We start from the raw sequence: 6,418 nt of genomic DNA, 5'->3' as shown, positions 1-6,418 counted from the left end.
TGTTGTGGAAGTCGAGTTACACACACGCCATTTTAGGATAGTATGGCCGCCATTTTGGTTCGCAGAGTTGCGCAAATAAAGTTTCCATACCCGAGTATGTGTGACAAAGTGGACCAGAAGAGTAGCCATACTATCACACATAAATTCATAATAACATACTTACACTAAATGAAATATAGTTAAAGGTTTAGAACGCCACACATAGCTTAGTTAGCATTGCATACATCTGTCTGTATAGTGTTTAGTACCGTTCCGTTCCGTTTCTTATGCGCAGTATTCCGGTCATTGCGAATATTTCGCAATGGACACGGCCCGATAGTTATGGACATAATTCCATATTCCCAAGACAGTTTCGGTTGAAAGTATATAACAAAGGAATCTAGATGTAACCGGTTTCTACAGCTATTTACAATTCCTGACGACGATACCGACAAACAAAGGACTCTTAAAGTTCACTCCCCTGCACCTATTCAAACCAGGTGCCTCAGCTAACCCCCAATCACAGTGGACCTGACATACGATCTCTGACCAATGGGAATGGCCTTTGACCTCCCCTTTCTGACCCTATAAGATAGGCGACCCAGAGCAGCCACGGTCACTTCGGCACATCTTTCTTTCCCTGACCTTCAACCGGGCTATAGTTCAATCCTGAACGATAGCGAGCTCTGACCGGACTGCGCTTCGCATATTTGATGAGACGGTAACGGTTGCATTCACGGTACTTATTCTTATTGTATTGTTGGCTGATTGTATCCTGTATCTGTTTTTCTTCCCTTAGTAGAGTCTGATTATTGTATTCATTGTTAGTCTATTGCATTACCTGTTATACCTGTATCTTTTATTCCTGTAACCCCCTTTTGTCCATTAGGGACTTAAATACAACCTTTTTGCGGAGTTCTTATCTCCTTACTTTTATACTGTGGTTTGTGTCTGTTATTCGCATTTAGCGATAAAGGTATATTACGGACACAGTCCTTAAAGGTATATTCGCAGATTAGAGACAAAGTACTGCGAAGGGATCTCTTATTAAGGTATTGGTTCTTGGGTGTATAATACACCATAAAGGTACACTACGCTGCGCTACGTTTTGTTCGCACGTAGTTAGGTATAAAGGGTACGCAGGTTACGGACATAATACGTAACCTACGCTTTTCACTTATTGTTTCTTTGGTCATATTTAATCGCCATTAACAATTGGGGGCATCGTCCGGCCGTTCCACATTCCAGAACTCAGTACCAGGCGTGCGGCCCGACCTATACCAGCAAAAGGGTGGAAGTATTATTATCCATTGCTGGATAGGCCAGGTCCGCGGCGGTGCGGGGTTCGGGAAGTGCTAGCGTTGAACCCGAAGTACAATAAGTGAAAGCCACGTGTTTTAAAGCATATCATATCTAAGTGTTTAGTAAACTGTACTTCTGCCTGCCACAAGTAGTTTAACGGGGTATAGTGTCTTGAGTTGCTTGTTTATTACAGTATATGTGCCACGTGCGATAAAGTTCGCACACGTGGAAACAAAGGCCTGTGTTTTATTATAGTACATAGAGGATCCCTTCTGTGCAAAACTATAACTTTTATTGTCAGTTACTGCAGAGCCAGGGACTCCGCCACGTGGCGATAAGTTCTGGGCCTTTTACAGTAACGTAAAGAGTCTATTGTGTATTACGCAAGGTGCGCGCGCACGTGCCCATATCGGGAAATTTTCGCATCTTTGTACGTGATTTACGGATTAAGTGCGGGATTTATTTCGCATCTTGATAAGTAACTTTCGGACGGAGTTAAGGGATTTATTCCACATTTAGGCGCAATTACTGCGTATAGCGAAACCCGAGTGCAACCTTGCAAATACACTATAGAACACGTGGGTGGCCGATTTCATCGGCGGCCTGTGAACAACGCACGTACACACGTGGCTGTTCATTGGTACTGCACATGCAGCACACATAGGAACTCAAAGGTGAACAGTATTGAACCACTAGCTTTATTTAAACAGTATAGTAATATACTGTGGATAAGGCGGTGATTAATAAAAGAAAATAAGTTTTTTTCTTTTTGTTCATTTTTTAAAAAAAAACAAGCAACTCAAGCATTATTTTAATAGATTCCTATAGCTTATTATAAGGGATTTATACCTGCATAAGTATCTAGTGAAAAGCTACCAGCCTGGGAAGATTTTCTGTACAGAAATATTTCAAAAATAAGCATAAGACCAAGGTGTAACTAGCGCCCAGTGTGAAACATAACTGAGGCGAACGGGTGTGTGACGGCACGACTCAAGCGCAGTGTAGTCCAGTGTAGGACAGTCCAGTTAGGACAGGGTTCACGTGACGACGTGCCCATAGGAACTGCCCCTTCAGTGGAACTGATCCGCTAGGAGGGTACAAGAAGATACATCGGAACCCAGTGATCCGATTAGCTACTTTAGAAAATCCAGTTTTTGGGGGTACAGGAAAACAAGTTTGTTGTACCCTGGAAAAATTAGGCCGCACCTTGCAAGTTGACTAGAAGTTCGCTGCTAGTTGAAAGACTTGGTGATTGAGTATCATACCTCGTATCCTTCGCACCCGCTTGATTGTGGGACTGTTCTAGGAAGCTGTAGAAGTGAGTGTTTGGGGAGCTCTCAGACAAGTAATAACCCACCGGTATCTATTAAGCTGTGAGCGTTTATTCCTGTAATTATGGGTAATAACGGGTCACGCTGTGATAACGTGCATGTTAGGGAGGAAGCAAGCCGACCAAAAGGATCGGCGGCTTTTATTATGTGCTGTAAGCACGGTGAACGAGCAGTTGTTTACCAAAATAAATGGAGAAAAATGACACAAGGCAGCAAGTTAGAATTTCCCAGTGTTGGTAGCTTCGATCCAGAAATCTTATCGGCAGTAAAAGATGAAATATGTCTACTCTCCAATCGTAAGAAGAGAGTTAAGCACATAGAAATTCTTAAATTGTGGCAGAAGGAAGGACAGGAACAATGGGGAATCAGATGTCTGGCAGTGCCAGGTACAATCAGCCACAATAAAAATGCAACCGTAGCCGCAACAGCTCCCCCACCCCCTTATGTGCCGAAGGGGTTAATGACTAATAAGCGAGACCTGAGTAGTAATTTACCTGTTGCTAACTTGTACCCTGTCTTATCCCCTTATAAGGAAACCCGAGAGGAAAACGAGCAGCTGTTGGCACTGGCCGTCTCCCATGCAATTAACATGATTGAGGGAAAAGCTGAACCGGTTAAAACCTGCTGCTGGGGCTCCAGCACAGGAAGAGGAGATGGCTGATGCCAACAGCATAGTAATGGACCCAGGTAAGAAAGCACTGCACAGCACAGACACAGACGACTCCCAAGAAGGTCCCAGTAATGCGGATGTGGTACAAACATACCCTGTACGCACACTGGAGGTTCCCTATGGTAAGGCAGACAGAGAGGGTGTGATACCTACCAGAAAAATGACCATGCTAAACCCATGGACACGGTTAGAGCTGCGGTCCATCATTACAGATTTCCCTGATCCTAGGAAAGATCTGGCATTGTGCCGGAAATTTGTAAGGGATCTGGGAAACTCTGATGAGCCCACCAACAAGGATTGGAGAATCATGTTGAGGGCCTGTCTCCCTACTCACATAGACATCCCGAAATTAATTCAGGATAGTGGATTGAGAGGGGACAAGGAGATAAATGATGAGATAAACCAGGAAAATATTCGCCTAATCAACTTGCAGTTGGGAGTGTATTTTCCTGCGGCAGTGGAATATAGCAAGATTTTCACCATCAAACAAAAGGATGGCGAAACTGCTGCTGATTATTTCACTAAGGCCTTACTGGAGGTATCAAAATACACTGGTGTCTCCGAGCCTAAGGACGACCCCCACCTGAGGGAGATGATTGTCTCTGTGCTGGTGGAAGGGCTTAGGGAAAACCTGAGAACCAGAGTCCAAACTTCTTTCCCAAATTGGCGTGGAATGACAGTGGATGCCCTACGGGAATCTGCTGTGGACCACGACCGCAACATTAAGAAGCACAGGGAACTGCAAACTGACAAACTGATGATGGTTAGCATCCAAGCCCTTACAAATGCCCCAAATAAAGCTGCATACCAACGAAACACCAGGGACACAGGTAGAAAGCCAATTATCTGTTACAACTGCAATAGGGAAGGTCACTACTCAGCTCATTGTAAGTCAGGAAACCCCAGGAGTTACAAAACACATAGGCGACAATGGGAGCCTCACCAGGGTGAGACAAGGAAATACCCAACCCCTAGATAATGGGAGGAGACAGACAGGTCACGCAACATGCCTCCTCCCCATCTGATGGCTGACACGGTACTAAGGGCAACCCAGGTAAGACAATAGGAAACAGGTCATACCTGTATCCTACAGCCAGTTAGACTAACACAACACCTTAGAGAGGAACCTCAGGTGAAAGTTGACATAGCTGGAGTAAGGCAAACCTTTTTGGTTGATACAGGGGCGGCCAGATCTGTTCTCAACACTCCTCTTCACTTGGGTTTCACTGACCAATCAGTAGCAGCAATTGGGGTAACAGGAAAAATACAACATTACCCACTGACGAAGCCAGCAGAGGTTACAATCGGGCCTCTGCATACCAAACACTCTTTTCTGTTGGCTGCAGCGGCCCCGACTAACCTTCTGGGTAGAGATTTACTATGCAAAATGGGATGTGTCATCTATTGCACCCCCGATGGGGTATTCCTGGACACTCCTAAAAATCTTACACAAGAAGTGCAAGATATGCTGGACAGTCCTCAGAGGCTAATGTTGTATTCCACTGTTGTAGAATCAAATCCATCTAGGGTAGCTGAAATTACAGCACAAATACCGAGTTCCCTTTGGACTAAAGATGGACAGGATGCTGGGCTGATGGCAAATGTAGCTCCAGTAGAGATCCGCTTAAAATAAGGCAGGATAGCCCCAAAAATACAGCAATACCCTTTAAAACCTGAAGTTGAGCTAGGAGTATTCCCAGTGATCCAACGATTGCTCCAACAGGAAATCCTAGTTAGAACTTCCAGCACGGCCAATAGTCCCATCTTTCCTGTGAAAAAGAGAGGGGGGAGGGGCTACAGACTAGTGCAGGATTTAAGAGGGGTAAACAAAGTAGTTGAGAGCCAATTCCCCGTAGTGCCAAACCCAGCTGTCATCCTAATGCAAATCCCACCTCACTGTACTCATTTCACAGTCATTGATTTGTGTTCAGCGTTCTTCTCCGTCCCTTTGCACCCTGACAGCCAGTATCTGTTCGCCTTTACCTACAGAGAAGTACAGTATACCTGGACACGACTCCCCCAGGGATTCATAGACAGCCCCAGCATCTTCTCCCAGGCCTTGCATGATTGTTTACAATCCTTTCAACCCATGAGTGGTTCGATACTGATACAATATGTCGATGACTTATTGTTGTGTTCTGAGTCACTGGAGTCATCAGTGGATGACACTAGACAGCTGCTGATGCATCTCTCAGAGACAGGACATAAAGTATCAAAGGATAAGCTACAATTATGCCAGACCAGGGTTAAGTATCTGGGCCACTGCCTTACCCAAGGGCTGAGACACCTCACCGACGACCGAATCCAAGCGATTCAGAACATGGTACTGCCACAGACCCAGCACCAGATCCGTACGTTCCTAGGCATGTGTGGATACTGTCGCAATTGGATCCCAGGATTCTCTATTCTGGCATTACCACTACAAGAGATGGTTTCCTCAACTAAGCCAGATCGGGTCTCTCATACTGAGGAATCTGAGCTGGCTTTCGAGGAACTAAAGGTGAGCCTAACAAAGGCCCCAGCACTGGGAATGCCAGATTATGGGAAACCCTTTGAACTGTACGGAACTGAATCAGCTGGGTGTGCGGCAGGAGTACTTGTACAAAAACATGGTGATGCCAACCGACCAATAGCGTACTACAGTGGCCAGCTGGACACAGTAGCATGCTCACTCCCAACTTGCTTACGAAGTGTGGCCGCAATAGCACAATTAGTAAGCAAGAGTGAGGACGTGGTGTTGGGACACGATTTAACTGTTCATGCTCCCCATGCTGTCTCTGCCCTCCTAAATTCTGCCCAAACACGTCATGTGTCCTCAGCACGGTTCACCAAGTGGGAACTGGCGCTGATGGCCCCAGTAAATATTACCATCAAAAGATGCAACACACTAAACCCAGCCACATTCCTTCCTCATGTGCCCTCCAAGGCACAAAGGGTGGAGGGTGATGGGAATGTTGCTGAATATGGTAAAGCAGAGTTTAGTGAAGGTGAGGACAAACATGATTGCATGACCTACCTGAATCAGACCTTAACAGCACGTCCTGACATAAGCGACAGCCCATTAAGTGAGGTAGACATAACCTTATTCACAGATGGTAGCTGTCATAGACAGACGGAGACGGGAGAGCTGTGCACA

The 6,418-nt window shown here is 45.6% G+C and overlaps 1 protein-coding gene across 4 annotated transcripts in view; it reads right to left on the bottom strand.

The window, feature by feature from the left end:
• LOC146026277 (complement factor H-like) overlaps positions 1-6,418 on the bottom strand; it is a 960,333-nt gene that overhangs the window by 605,208 nt on the left and 348,707 nt on the right. The gene's annotated exons all lie outside the window — the stretch shown is intronic.

The sequence above is a fragment of the Crinia signifera genome, chromosome 8 (assembly GCF_055691185.1).
Source record: "Crinia signifera chromosome 8, ASM5569118v1, whole genome shotgun sequence".
In the NCBI taxonomy this organism is placed as follows: domain Eukaryota; kingdom Metazoa; phylum Chordata; class Amphibia; order Anura; family Myobatrachidae; genus Crinia; species Crinia signifera.
This window is presented reverse-complemented; position numbering and strand designations above follow the sequence as displayed.